We start from the raw sequence: 15907 nt of genomic DNA, 5'->3' as shown, positions 1-15907 counted from the left end.
CCTTCCCCCAGCCGGACATGCGCTTACTGGACTTTGAGAAGGTGTGCTCCTTAGCTGTGCAACCAGTTCCCTCCTGCACTACAATCACTGCCCTAAATCCACCTCTGAGGATGATTTGGAAGAAGTAAGGTAAAGGGACCCCTGACCGTCAAGTCCAGTCACGGACGACTCTGAGGTTGCAGCACTCATTTCTCTTTACTGGCCGAGGGAGCCAGCATTTGTCTGCAGACAGCTTTCCAGGTCATGTGGCCAGCATGACTAAGCCGCTTCTGGCGAACCAGAGCAGCGCACGGAAACATCATTTACCTTCCCGCCGGAGTGGTACCTATTTATCTACTTGCACTCTGACCTGTTTTTGAACTTCTAGGTTGGCAGGAGCAGGGACCGAGCAACAGGAGCTCACTCCGTTGCGGGGGTTCGAACCACTAACCTTCTGATTGGCAAGCCCTAGGCTCTGTGGTTTAGACCACAGCGCCACCTGCCATTTGGAAGAAGTAATTATGGTATGTATGTAGCCTTACTAGAACCCAGGAGGGAGCGCATCCATCAGGCTGAATAAGGTTCCTTGTCCCTTTGAATGCCATGCCATGGTCCCTGGTGCAAAGCGTGCCAAATTCTCAGAAACACCTTGCCTTCGAGAGCTTTCCTGAATCAGTCCTCTGGCTGTCAAGGGTCCCAATCCTTGGCGGTGCCCCTCAGATCTTCTCCCTGCCTACTTTCTGCTTGCCTTTCAGTAGGGCTGGCGGCTGCCACCCTCCTATCCTGTGATCTCGTCAGATTTAAATATGCAGCGTTTTCAAAACCGAGCTCCTGGTGTTTATAGGAAGTCCCGGCACCTTCCCTGGTGCAAACTGAGGTTAAATTATTCCTTGTTCTATTTGTATTTAAATGTTCTGTTTTTATGAGGAGTTGAGAGGAAGAGGTGTCAGACGGGCTGGGAGAACAAGGCAGCGCACATAGGAAAAGCAAGAGGTACAGGCTAAACAGGAGGTGCGAATCACCAATTAACTAGGCACGGAGAGGAAGGAGATGGAGATGTTCGGCTGGACCGGTGACAAGAAGGTCACAGGAATTGTGGGGCAAAAGAAAGCGCTGGCAGCAGAATCAGGCTCGCCCCTCATTGCATTATCATATAAATGGATGCGAGCTTTGCCTGTACAGAGGCATGTGTACAAACTCCAAGTGTAGGGATAATGAGAAAAACAGAATCTTTCCAGACAAACCAAGTAACAACTGGGGAAGGAAGGAAGATTAGTGACTGTGAATGAGGAAGGAAGGTGGGGTCAGCTACTCCACATTTATCCATGCATAGCTCAAGTGCCTAACAACAGGGCCGGGGAACCTGTAGCCCTTGTGGTGTGGTTGGACTACAATGTCCATCATCCCTCTCCATTGGCCTTGTTGACTGGGGCTGATGGGAGTTGGAGTCCAATAACATCTGGAGGGTCACAGGCTCCGCACCCCTGGATTGTGACACATCATACTTGGGTCACATCTACACCAAACATTGAACACATATATTTAAAGCAAATTGCTTCCCCCCAAAGAATCCTGGAGGCCATTGCCATTCTAAGAGAACAAGGGAGGCATTCATGGTGAGTTCTGGCAGCTCTTTTTCTAGAAAAATGGCGCTGTTGGGAACTATGGTTTGACCTCTCATGGAGCTACCATTCCCAGCACCCTTAGCAAATGACAGTTGCCAGAATCTTGTGGGGAAAGCCATGTGCTTTATAAGGTAAATGTGTGGACGTAGCCTCTCTCTCTGTATTTCCTTGGAGGGTATGCGTCCTATGGTTCCCAGAAGCTGATGTTCAGAAGCATCACTGCTGCCTTCCAGAGGCAGAACAACAACAAACCTCTGGTTACATGAAACATTCAATAAACACACAAGACGTAACCGGCTGTACGTTTGAAAAAGTAATATATGCTGTTCATTGTATTGAATTGTAGATTTCAACAGAAGTAGCTCTTATAGCAGCTACTACTATGCTATAAGAGTCACTGTCTTATGATATCATATATGAGTGTGTACTACTGGTGAAGCCCAGGGCGGTGAAACAAGGCTAATATTCTGGAAATCCTTATCTTAGACTCTGTAAAAGGATTCTGTGGAACTGCAACAACCTTTCGTGTGGATTGTTGGACTCTATGAACAGGCAGGTGGAATAGACATTTTCACATGTATGGACCTTATGCATAAACTGATTAGAGAACGAACTGATCCACAATGAACTGATCTACTTTTTTCATTGAACTTTATGACCTACTTCTGTTGAAATCTACAATTCAATACAATGAATAGTATATATTATTTTTTCAAACGTACAGCCAGTTACGTCTTGTATATTTATTGTTTACCAAAGAGGCAGAGCATAGCTATCATGGCTTGAAGACTTCTCCTCCATGACTGTCCATGGGAACAACACAAATAGGCCCTGAATGCAACAATGTTCTCTCCATCAGCGCTTTTCAGCAACTGGTAAATTCAGGGGCATTTGGCTGATTCTAGTCTGTAGCATCCAACTTCCTGTCTCTAAAGGTGGGTCTCTCTCTCTCTCTCTCTCTCTCTGAGAAGGGCCTGGAATTCCATTCTGCTGACCTCTTGCACTCTGCCCTATGGCATACTCCAGACATTCTGACTTACTCAACGGCAGGATCGATGCAGCCTGAGACCGGCGAAGAAATGCATTTCCACCCTTTCCCCTTAAATCACAGGCTTCTTTATCACCATCCAAGTTCTCACTGGAGGGATGTGAAACTAGCTCAAAGCGAGTGATTTACTGGAGCCGTTTCTCAGCCACCTTCGGTTATCCTTAATTTGAGAGACTGGTGTCAGAGATGAGCCGAGTGCAAGGGCTCAAACAGAGCGCAGTTTCTGCTCTGGTGATTTGCCCAGGCACAAGATAGTGTGGTTCCAAGGAGTGGCCTGTTCTCAAAACAGTTTGGTGTTGACTCAGTCTGTGCCAGTTTGAAAGTTTCTTCCAGATTTTTCATAGAACAAGCTGGCTGCATGTCAAACTGTTCACAAGACTAGCTTGGTGAACAAAGGTTAGACTCATCGAACCATCGAACCACAGAACTGTAGCGTTGGAAGGGAACCCAAAGGTCATCCAGTCCACCTCCCTTGTAATTTGAATTCATTGGTACGGGTCTGACCCGCCGGAACAGCAGGACTTGAACCGATGGATTCAAATGACAAGGAAGGAGATTCTGGCTAAACATCAGGAAGGAGAAGATGCAACCAGAACTAAACTGGGTTCAATGGGGAACTGCATGAAAACGGCTCCAGAAATGGTCCAAAGACACAGAGATTCTCGATGCCTGGAAGCAATTTGGCCAGGTGCTTAGAATGACTCCTCTTAACGGTGAACTTGGTAGGCTGTGCCAACAACAAAGACCCAACGAGAGACAGCGAGTCAGATGCTGCAGAATCTGCAGAATCCTGAGCTGGGCAAAAGTACCGTATTTTTCGCTCCATAAGATGCACCTGATCATAAGACGCACCTAGTTTTTAGACGGGGAATGCAAGAAAAAAAAAATTTTTTTTAAGGGAGCGCTGAGCAGAGCCTGTATGCATCCCAAGCTCTGCTCAGCGCTCCCTTTCCCGAGCTGCGTGGAGCGTGTGTGCAGGGGCTTTTCTTGGGGGCTTTCCCCCTGAGGAGGGAGAAGGGCAGCCCGTCAGTAACGGCTTGTGAAAAGGAGCGCGGCTCTTGGGGGCTTTTCCGGGAGGGGGCTGCCCTCTGTCCCTTCCCCCACCTCCCTCTCTTTAAAGGGAGCGCGGCTCTTGCGGGCTTTTCTCCTCAGGGAAAAGCCCCCAAGAGCCGCGTGGAGCGTGTGTGCGGCTCTTGGGGGCTTTTCCCGTCTGCCTCCCGCCTGCATTCGCTCCATAAGACGCACACACATTCCCCCTTACTTTTTAAGGAGGGAAAAAGTGTGTTTTATGGAGAGACAAATATGGTACACCATGCCTTCAACTTCCTTGATGACTACACAGGATACAGTTGTCAACAACGTTCAGGGATAGCTCTGCTGGAGCATGCTTGGAGTATGAGACTCTTAATCTCAGTGTTGTGGGTCTGAGCCTCAAAAGATTCCTGCATTGCCAAGGACCAGATGAGATGGTCCCTCCCTTCTCTACAATTCTATGATTCTAAGTGCATTCCTATTCATTTCTTTTTGCTCCATTCACTGACGCGCCACTAGGAATGGTCGAATCTCTCAATTCTCTGCGCTCTCTCTCTCTCTCACACACACAATTTGTGCAATCCTTGATACAGGCTAAACCTGCGAACAGTGGGATTTTCACACCCGCTCAGAGCAAATCTTCAAAGATTCCTGACACCCTCTGCAGGGTCAGACGAGCGAAGGCTGGCGTGTCAAGGAAATAAGTTTCAGCACCTAAACTCATTTCTACAGCTGACCTATAGGGGCTTGGGGAGGGGGGGGGCGAAGGCAGAAAAGAAACCCTCATCCTGAAAGCTAAAAAGGCTGTGACATTAATACACTGTGCCATTCCAGCCTCGGATCTCCTGGGACCCGCTGGAATGGCACATGCAAGGAAAAGAAAGATTAAAAGGAAAAGGGAAGGAAGAGAAATAAGGGCGGCGGTGGTGTGGGGAGAGATGGGGAAGACCCAATTCCACCTCCATTCATCGTTGAGCCGGCACTTGCGCCGACATTTCAGATCAAATTAAACTTCAGTTTTTAAAGACTTCGGCAGAGGTAATTGAAACACTTCCTTAAAGTTGCCTCTGTCTCTGTGTTATCTCACTTTCCCCTCTGTATATCATCTTATTCTTTCTCTCTTTCTCCCCCCGCAGCCGCCCCGCCAATGCCAGAGATGGCGCAGCTTTCCCCAACTGCCTCCTTAATATTAAAGGCGGTGATTAAATGGGATTCGCCAAAAGACAAAAGGCTGCAAAACCTGCCAATTGCTAATCCCTCTTTCTCCCGTGCTTAAAAATTCCATTTCCTTCATTTGAAGAAAGTTGAAGGGGTGGTGGGGAGGGTGGGAGAGAATGCGTTGTGCAGGCCTGATTTAAATTCTGGCATTGCTGGGGCCTGCTCCTTTTCTCCCTCGCTTGACGTCTGAATGTATTCCTTTATTACCATTATTACAGCTTTCTGATTGCATTAAAATTCATCCACACGCTCCCCCTCCACGTTTCCACTTTCCCTTTCTTTTCTTTTTCACCCCCCAATTCTTTTACTAATTCCTTTTTTTTTTAATAAAGAGAGCAGCCCCTCCTCATTTTTGAATTATACAGAATGCTATTAAAGATATACAGAAAAAAAAACTATTTGCCTCTTCTGGCTTCTGAAGGCGCACTCGATTCACTTTTTGTTGATAAACAATGGGGCCGGTGAAGGAAGAGAAGAGAAGAGAAGAGAAGAGAAGAGAAGAGAAGAGAAGAGAAAAGAAGAGAGAGAGAGAGAGAAAGAAAGAAAGAAAGAAAGAAAGAAAGAAAGAAAGAAAGAAAGAAAGAAGCAGTCTGCTGCCTTTGGGAACGTTTCTCATTATCTTCCACTATTGCTCACAACTCAGACTGCCTTACACTGAGTTGAAGGCCAGTGTTCTTTTCAGCTCTCCGCCAGAAGAAATCTTCCCCACACCTGACCCTGCAAGTTATTTAAACTAAAGCCGCCTGGGATTGAATTTAGGACCTTTCTTGAAACTTGAAGCCATTGCCTTGAGTCCTACTCTCCAGAGCAGGAGAAAACAAACATGATCCCTCTTCCACATGACAGCCCTTGAGATATTTGAAAATGGCTATCATTTTGCCTTTTCCAGGCTAAGCATAACCTGCTCCTTCAACCATTCCCAATTTGGCCTGGTTTCCAGACCCTTGATCATCTTGGTTGCCCTCCTCTGCACACATTCCAGCTTGCCAAAAGCCTTCTTAAATTGTGGTGCCCAGAACTGGACACAGCATTATTCCAGGTGTGGTCTGACCAAGGCAGAATAGAGTGGTGCTATTACTTCAAACCAATCCATTCTTAAGGAAATCAGCCCTGAGTGCTCACTGGAAGGACAGATCTTGAAGCTGAGGCTCCAATACTTTGGCCAGCTCATGAGAAGAGAAGACTCCCTGGAAAAGACCCTGATGTTGGGAAAGATGGAGGGCACAAGGAGAAGGGGACAGCAGAGGATGAGATGGTTGGACAGTGTCCTCGAAGCTACTAACTTGAGTTTGACCAAACTGCGGGAGGCAGTGGAAGACAGGAGTGCCTGGCATGCTCTGGTCCATGGGGTCATGAAGAGTCGGACATGACTGAACGACTAAACAACAACATTACTTCCCTTGATCCAGACAGTATACTTCTGTTGATTCACCCTAGAATAGCATTAGCTGTTTTTGCTGCTGCATCACACTATGAAGCAACAGTGAAGCCAGGGTACTAATTCTGCTGCATCAAGAGAGCTGTTTCTGCTACTGAGTGATGGCCCTTGCCTGTGGCCTCAGCTGGATTTGGAGATGCTTAAGTTGGGAGATGCTTCCCCCAGAAAAAAGCACCAAGCCAAATGGAGTGGTGCTGAAGGAGTTGTAGCTTTAGTTATTTGTTTTATTTCAAAGCACTTGTACCCTGCGTTTCTCTACCTCCAGGATGGCCATGGAGGTCAACAGTTATGAAAGGGAAGTGATGAAAAGCTGACTAAATTGTGTAGAACAACGACAGTAACAAATAGATGTGGGGGAGAAAAAGTCAGTTTCGTTGGCATTTTAATGCAAAAAAACCGACCTCGTTTGCACTTCCCGGAATGTCATTATCCTTCAAAAGTCACACTTCTCTGAATTTTGTGATGAGGTTCCCCAGTCCAAAGAAATGCTTACCCAAAAAAATAAAAAATAAAAATGTGTACGCGAGAGGAAAGTGTGTCTGCTCGAAGAAAATGCATATCATGAAATTACCAGTATGCAAAAAGGCGTTCTATTAGGCAATATGGCTCGCAGAGAGAGAAACATTGGGCATTCAAAAATGTGTGCATTAGGAGAAAAGTGTGCTTAAAGGGAGAAGATCTTTTGCGAGGCCTTTTAAGCAGATACATAAATCAGAAGCCAATGCAAAAATGTGAACGCAGACTACAGATTGGGAAAACAAGAAACCGAAATTGACAGAAACCATCCATTCCTTACTAGTAACAAGCAATAAAGGCAGGCAAGGAGAAAGAAGCAGAAGAATCTCCATCTCCCACCCACATTGATCCTCTTTCCTTGTGTTTTTGCAATGATTTTAGTGGTACGTTTTCATGGCATTGCAAGTCAGTTTTGATATCTGTGCATTTTAAAATAGTTGCTACATGCTCTGAGCCTGAGGGATGAGGCAAGCAGGCAATTTTATATGTGGTCTAAACCTTCCTCACTTGCTTCTGCTACAAAGGAGTCCCCCTGCCTCTGCATCGAATGCTGTTTTGCTAAACCAACTCGCGCAGGAAGAAAGGAGGTTAACCTTTAAGCAACAGCAAAACGAAGAGGGTGATGTCCCTGCAGGTCATAAAGACTTCTTCTTCTTCTTTTTAAGCTGTGTGGAAGCAGCTAAGTCCAAGTATCATTAACTCAGCATTTATTTATTCTTATTTATAGCTTCCTGATTTGAATTTTCTGCTGCATTGCCAATTGCAACTGACGATGTGTCGCTGCAAGCGGCTTTGTCCTGCAGGCAGCAAGTGACCCATTGGCGGCGGGGAAGTGGTGTGGTTCAGAGGGTTGGTGGCAGCGTTGTTGCTTTAACCACACCGGGCTCTTCTAGTACTCATGATTATGGGAGCCTCAGCTCAGATGGATGTGTGGCTAAACTGACAACTCAGTGGAGGAGGTCAGTGGAGAAGAACTCTCTATTCATTGTGACAAGTCTGGAATATGACAAAGACGGCCAAGGGTTAAAATCATGTCCATGTCTTGGGCTCTGTGGCAGTCCCATAACACATCACTACTCTGTGTCAATAGCTTTCGTAATAAGCTTCAGTTGAAATGGAGGGAATTGTTTCTTGTTTCATGCTCCCCTCTCCAGCTTCTGAAAGTTTACATTCGGAGATACTTCAAAATCTCATAACACCAGAGAACTTCTATCCAAGTTGATAACGTTGCACTTGTACCAGAGGAGCAATGTGTGTACACAGCTTAAAGGTAAGGGGACCCCTGACAGTTAAGTCCAGTAGCGAATGACTCTGGGGTTGCGGTGTTCATCTTGCTTTACTGGCCGAGGGAGCCGGTGTTTGTCCACAGATAGCTTCCAGGTCATGTGGCCAGCATAACTAAGCTGCTTCTGGAGAACCAGAGCAGCGCACGGAAATGCCGTTTACCTTCTCGCTGGAGCAGTACCTATTTATCTACTTGCACTTTGACGTGCTTTCGAACTGCTAGGTTGGCAGGAGCAGGGACCGAGCAACGGGAGCTCACCCCATTGTGGGGATTCGAACCACCGACCTTCTGATCAGCAAGCCCTAGGCTCTGTGGTTTAGACCACAGCGCCACACAGCTTACTTAGGGCTTATTCACACTTAGCTTTCCTCTGTGCTTTCCAGGCAAGCTCCACACTTTAAAGGTCTGCGTCTGAGTGCTGCCCTTTTTGCTCTAGTGCTTTCCGCATGAAAACCTGCTCTTCAAAGCTGAACTTTGAACAGCAATGCACAAAACCCCCACATTGCAGTTTGTTGCACTTCAGCTCTACAGAGTGGGCTTTTGTGGGAAAGTTCCGGCGTGGGGTGGGGAGAGCACTCAGACATGCAGTTTTAAAGTGCAGTCCTGTGCCTGGAAAGGGGCACAAGGTAAGTGTGGATAAGCCCTTGCTTTGCATCCATTTGGGAAGTGTACACACGATGCTATCCACAGTCCATTTCTATCCTATATCTAACCTGTGACTTCACAGAAGCATGGAATTGTTGGAAGGTACCCCAAGGTTCCTAGGGGCCAATATACTTTCACCTCCCTCCACTATTCAAGGGGCATTTGGCTTCACCCCCTGGCTCCTTGTAGTAGCAGTCAAGTACAACATTCCTTGTTTTCCTAGAGTGGACGTGCAAGGGGATGTTTGGTTTAGCCAGTCGAAAACTTCCTGTTTCCTCCTGGGCTGGAGCATCCTTCCTTTTGCATGTGACTAGAGGCGGGCATGACCTTACCTGTGCAGGTAACAAAAGCACAAGGCACGCAGCACCCTCTCTCTTTTCTCTCTTTGACTTCCTTTGATCATTGGAACAGCTTTTTAGCTAGAGATGCTCTGTTGGGACTGAAAATGGGACCTCAGCCAACAGAGGACAAAGGGCCTATCTCCATATGGGACAGACTTACATGTATATATCTGTAACTAAGTCTGCCTTCAGGGATCCAACTGTGAACTGATGATGCTGTGAGTAAACTTCTTTTATATACTTCAAATAAAATTGTGGCGTGTTTATTCTTTTAAGAGGGAAAGAAGGGATCTTGAGAAGCTTAAACAAGCTTGCAAGCTGTGTGTTTAAAAGGGGAATGTTAAAACTCTGCTAAGTTATAGAACTTGCTAGCGCAAGTTAGGAAGGATTTTAATAAACAATATATCCTCTCCTGCCTCCCTGAACATTCCCACAATTCAGTGAATACAATACTGAGTTATATATTTATTGCATTTCTATCCCACTTCCCCCCCCCTCAAAGGATCTCCAGTTGGCTCATATGGTTCTCCCCCTCCTCATTTAACCCCCACAACAGCCCTGTTGTCACCCAGTGAGCTTTATAGCTGAGTGGGAATTCGAACCCTGGTCTCCCAGGCCCTAGTCTAGTGCTGCAACCAGTATGCTACACTGACTGGTGAAGCAATGGTCCCATTTGGTATAAGTCAGCTTCCTGTGTGCTATGGAATGGAACATCGTGAAAAGGCCCCCTTTCTGAATAGTGATGCTAAAGTTGCTTCGGCTGCTCTGCTGTTTACGAAAACGGGAAATTAAAAAGAGAACGCTTTCCCTGACTTCTCATTATGAAAAGGAAGAAAGCACCACAGACCCAGCCTGGGAAGAGCGGGGAGGGAGAGCCTGTTTAGTTCAGTCTCAGGTTTGAGAGGAATAATCTCAGTTGCAATTCACTGAATACATTCAAAGTAGACGTTGAGCGGTAAACAGGTTTATGGGCTGTAAGTGAGAAATCAAATTGAGGAGCGAGACGGAGGGAGGGCAGAAAATGGGGGGAGGAAAGCTACCCAAATTACAGAGCAATTGTGCATGCAGAGGTGGGGGGAAGACTACACAAAGCATTTGGAAATAAAGGGATAAATGACATTTGTTTTCGGCAAAAGGCTGGCGTGCTCCCCTCTCCCCCCCCCCCCGAGACTCGAAAGCAAGTTGGACTCGGTGTGAACTCACAGATTTTTCCAGGCAGCTGAAACATTGTGAGTTCAAGCCTGAGATAGCCTGCAGCTTCAAATTCCCCTCATTAACTGTCTCGGGGAAATGGCCTCCACTTCTCCCATTGCACGTTGTGATGATGTGATGAAGGGGCTGAGTCCTGGGCAGGATCAGCCCCAGAGACCTGGGATTTGGGGCAGAATGAAACACTAAGAATATAGGATGGTATCAGTCCGTGCTGCTCAGTATTGCCTGCAGCTAAAATCCATTCAGGGGATGGACCTTGGTAGTATTATTATTATTATTATTATTATTATTATTATTATTATTACTATTATTCTCTGCCATTTCCCTTGATGGGACTCAAGGTGGGGGAGGCATCTTGTGCAAAGATCCTGCTTGAGATTTCCCTACAGGCTTCTGGTTGGCCACTATGAGAAGAGGATATTGATGGGCCATTGGCCTTACCCAGCGGGCTCTTCTCGTGTTCTTATGCTTTGAAGAAGAAGAAGAAGAGAAGAAGAGTTTGGATTTGATATCCCGCTTTATCACTACCCGAAGGAGTCTCAAAGCGGCTAACATTCTCCTTTCCCTTTCTCCCCCACAACAAGCACTCTGTGAGGTGAGTGAGGCTGAGAGACTTCAGAGAAGTGTGACTGGCTCAAGGTCACCCAGCAGCTGCATGTGGAGGAGCGGAGACGCAAACCCGGTTCCCCAGGATTACGACACTACCGCTCTTAACCACTACACCACACTGGTGTTGAGTGCAATATTCCAGCATTTCATACTACCAATATCTAGTTATATGTTATTAGCTAGCCCCTAAGATTGTGCATGGGAGGCGGGCGGCACTGTGGGTTAAACCACAGAGCCTAGGACTTGCCGATCAGAAGGTCGGCGGTTCGAATCCCATGACAGGGTGAGCTCCCGTTGTTCAGTCCCTGCTCCTGCCAACCTTCCATGCACTGCTCTGGTTCACCAGAAGTGGCTTAGTCATGCTGGCCACATGACCTGGAAGCTGTACGCCGGCTCCCTCGGCCAATAAAGCAAGATGAGCGCTGCAACCCCAGAGTCGGTCACGACTGGACCTAATGGTCAGGGGTCCCTTTACCTTTAAGATTGTGCCTTGTGCAGTTCCCCTCCCCTTTACCTCTGATTCTAAAACAAAAGACTGTAGCATGGATAGGTTTCCCCCAAATGCCATACATTGACACTAGTGTATACTAGCTAGAACGCCCTCTCTAAGCATGCACACATCCATTCATCAGCAGCATTCGTCTCCAATAATGGGTGGCTTTCATTGTTTATACCCAATGTGTGTGTGTGTGTGTGTGTGTGTGTGTGAGAGAGAGAGAGAGAGAGAGAGAGACTAGGTTAGTTTGACTGCCACAACTTGAACATCATCATCATCATCTTTATATGCCACCCATCTGACTAGTTTTCCCCAGCCACTCTGGGCAGCTCCCAACAGAATATAAAAAATATGATAAAACATTGAACATTAAAAACTTCCCTAAACAGGGCTGCCTTCAGATGTTTACCTATGGGTTTACTTATGAGTTTACCCACAGAATAAAGCAATGGCCTGTTGCGTAGTCTTTGACATACCATATTTTTCTGTGTATAAGACGACCCCTATTTTTTTGGACCCCAAATTAAGGAAATGGGGGGAGATTGCCTAGAGTTGTTAAGTTTTTAAGGGGGGGGGTTGCCCAGTTATCGAGCTTTTCTTTGGAGGGGGGATTGCCACCAATCTCTCACCCACCTGATCGCCATTGCCAATCACACGCCTTGCCGAATTCACCAATCATCTGCCCGCTCACCCCCAGCAGCCGCCAATCGCTCACCCAATTGCCAAAGCAGCAGCCAATCATCAGCAGGCCTTGCTGCAGCCACCAATCACCAGCTCAATCACCGCTGACAATCTCCTGCTCACGGCTGTCACCAGTCGCCCATCCCCCCCGCATTATCCAACCCTCAATTTTAAACATTTTTTTACAATAAAAAAACATCATCTTATACACGAAAAAAATACGGTATTTCGCCCAGTGTATACATTTTTGTACACATTATTTGGCACGAGAACTGTGCTGCAAAATTCAGAAAATTCAGGGTGCCTGTGTTGCCATGGGCATGCTGTTTTGAGAAGTTCAGATTCTGATCATTATAAATCCTTTCCCAGAAGTCTTTTACCTTGGGGCACGTTGAAAAACACATTTATTAAAAAACCAGAAGCCTTTTTCCTTGGTATAGTGGGGGGTGAAATCCCCCCAAAAGATGTTACTTTTTTTCTGTATGCCACAACAGCTGCAAGAATATTGCTAGCGAAGAATTGGAAGAAACAAGATTTACCAACTATCGAAGAATGGCAGATGGAGATGATGGACTATATGGAATTTGCCGAACTGACCGGGAGACTCCGAGACCAGAGAGAAGAGACGGTGGAAGAAGACTGGAAGAAGTTTAAGGAATATTTGAAAAAATATGTTAATATTTAAATTTTAGAAAAGCTTTGGAAGTGGATATAGGCTGTAGGGTTAGAAGTAGAAGATAGTGTATTTTAAAATAATATTACTGGTAAGTGATAAAATGTGAAGTTATTATAAGTGTGATAAAAAATATATATGGTTAGAAACTATGATATATGTAAACTGCTAAAGATGAAGTAAAATGAAAATCAGATAGGTGGGACTTAGGGAAGCCCACTTAACAATGTTTAGAAAAATAAGGATATGACAAGAATTTGTTTGTATTCTTTGTTTTTCTGTTTGTGTCGTTTATTAGTGTTATAAAATGAATAAAAAAAATGGGGGGGGGGGAAGAGAGAGGTTCAGATTCTGAAAGTTCACGAACGGAATCCTCTCTGAATCCCTAAACAAACAGTTGCAAGAGAGCAAAACTAAGTGTGTGCATGCGCATTGCTCTGTATTTTTACATTTAACGCAATTTATCAGAGTCCATAGTTCACTGAATCATCCCACGGGCAACTCTTCGCTGCCTTCAGTCATATCACTGAGACTGCCATGCACACATGGGGAAAAGGCAGCAGAGATGCACCTGGAATGCGCAGGGCTCTGGGAGAGAAATCGGAGCAGACATCTTGCAGTTTCAGGTCCTGGAGCAAACATGGGTTGCTGTGTGCTGCTACCCCCCCCCAACCTCCCGATCAGATTTTCACATAGCCTAAGAAGAAAGGGACGATTCGGGTGCAGAGATGAAGACCTGATTGAAAGGCATTGCAGGGGGGCGGAGGGAGGGATGGAGGCAAACAGATAATAAGAAAACCCTTGTTGCCCTCTGCCTTCATGCGTTTCTTGCGAAGGCTCTCTACAGAATTACGCTGTCGCCCTGCAGGAAACCATGTAATAACTGAAAATACGGTGTCAAAAGGAATTTTTCAGGCCTTGACAGCTCATAAATTACAGTTCGTTGACTTCTTCCTGGCTGTAGATTTAAATTAATAGGCAGGCAGATATATAGTTTTCTTCTTTTTCTCTCCTCTCTCTCTTTTTATTTTTATTTTTTTTTTAAAAAAAAAACCCTTCCTCTGTGTGGGTGAAACCATGAAAGTGACGGGAGTTCAGTGGCGTGTCGCACATATCTCCTCTTCAGAGTTCTCATTTCCCAGGTAAGGGATGAGGCGTGAACAGGGCTGTGATCAAGGGTGTGGGCAGGTTGCAGATTTCGGTTCAGAAGAAGGCAGGAGTCAATCTCTCCTGGGCGAGAATTAGTATTGTTGGCATCTGTCTGTCTCAAGAGTCGATGGAGTGCACATCCAGTCAAAGTGGAATCAAAGTGCTGTGCTGGATGACAAGACCACCATCCCTGGTCTTACTGATGTGGTCCAAAGGAAAGCAGAGCAAGACATTTTAACCCTTTAAAGCCCTAAACGGCCTCGGTCCAGTATACCTGAAGGGGCGTCTCCACCTCCATCGTTCTGCCTGGACACTGAGGTCCAGCGCCGAGGGCCTTCTGAGGGTTCCCTCTCTGCGAGAAGCCAAGTTACAGGGAACCAGGCAGAGGGCCTTCTCAGTGGTGGCACCCACCCTGTGGAATGCCCTCCCACCAGATGTCAAAGAGAAGAATAACTACCAGACTTTTAGAAGGCATCTGAAGGCAGCCCCGTTTAGGGAAGCTTTTAATGTTTAACAGACTACTGTATTTTAATACATTGTTGGAAGCCGTCCAGAGTGGCTGGGGAAACCCAGCCAGATGGGTGGGGTATAAATAATAATAATATTATTATTGTTTGGCACCATCTTGGCTGCAGGAGCTGCTGGAAGGAGGCATACATGGCAACATCCAGTCGTCTTAGAGATTCCACTCCAGATTTGTGTAGGGTTTGCTCCTGAGCCTTTTCTTCTCCTGAAGATATCCCACAAGGCAGCAGAGGTTAGGACCAGAGTTTTCCTTCTCCTAGATGGGTTCCCTTCCCCGGTTAAGGAGCCCAATCTGCCCCTCACCTCCCTCTACAACACATGCGGAAACCACATTCTCAGCTGTTGCACCCACTCTTGGTCTCATCCGCTCAGTCCACTGTAGCATCTCTTCACTGAGGGCTTCCTGCATTGCAGGGGGTTGGACTAGATGACCATTGGGCCCCTTCCAACTCTACAGTTCTATGCTTCTATTAATTATGGTGTGTGTGTGTGTGTGTGTGTGTGTGTGTGTGTGTGGAGATACTCCTCTTACCTACTGTTTTACAAAGCTCTAGGCCAGGCATCCCGAATCTTTGGTCCTCCAGATATTTTGGACTACAATTCCCATCATCCCTGACCACTGGTCCTGTTAGCTAGGGATCATGGGAGTTGCAGGCCAAAACATCTGGAGGGCCGCAGGTTGGGGATGCCTGCTCTAGGCCATTGGCTTCCAAACTTTTTCCAGGCCATCACCCCCATAGTTCCAAAAACTCACCCCAAAGCCCTCAACCGTATAAAAGCATTATTGAGAATACAGTGGTACCTCGGGTTACAGACGCTTCAGGTTACAGATGCTTCAGGTTACAGACTCTGCTAACCCAGAAATAGTACCTCGGGTTAAGAACTTTGCTTCAGGATGAGAACAGAAATCGTGCTCCGGCGGCGCGGCGGCAGCAGGAGGCCCCATTAGCTAAAGTGGTGCTTCAGGTTAAGAACAGTTTCAGCTTAAGAACGGACCTCCGGAACGAGGTACCACTGTACTGGTGGAGGATCACGTTTTTGAATGTCCCTCCCACCTCATCAAACACACACACACACACACACACACACACACACACATACAACCAAATAGCTTCCCACAAGTAGAAATCTAGTAGAGAAGGGAAGGATGTGGGGCTAGAATATTTAAGCTTGATGAGTGAATTTTCTACTGCAGGGGATTTTTTTTTTTTAAAAAAAAACAACAACACAAGGAAGTCTTCAAGAATGACATCCCTCACCATTAATGTGAAGTGCTACAGTCCTTCAGATATAACACCTCATTCTACTGCTTGTGTACCTCCTGTCCAGGAAAAGGCACCAGAAGTGAGTTTTGGCTTTATGCCTTGTGGGCAATCAGCTCTCAGCCTTGTTGTTCCGTCCACACTTTCTCTTGCTTTTCTTGGTGCTCTTACAC

The sequence above is a fragment of the Podarcis erhardii genome (genome assembly GCF_964252035.2).
Source record: "Podarcis erhardii genome assembly, chromosome: 11".
Lineage (NCBI taxonomy): Eukaryota > Metazoa > Chordata > Lepidosauria > Squamata > Lacertidae > Podarcis > Podarcis erhardii.
This window is presented reverse-complemented; position numbering follows the sequence as displayed.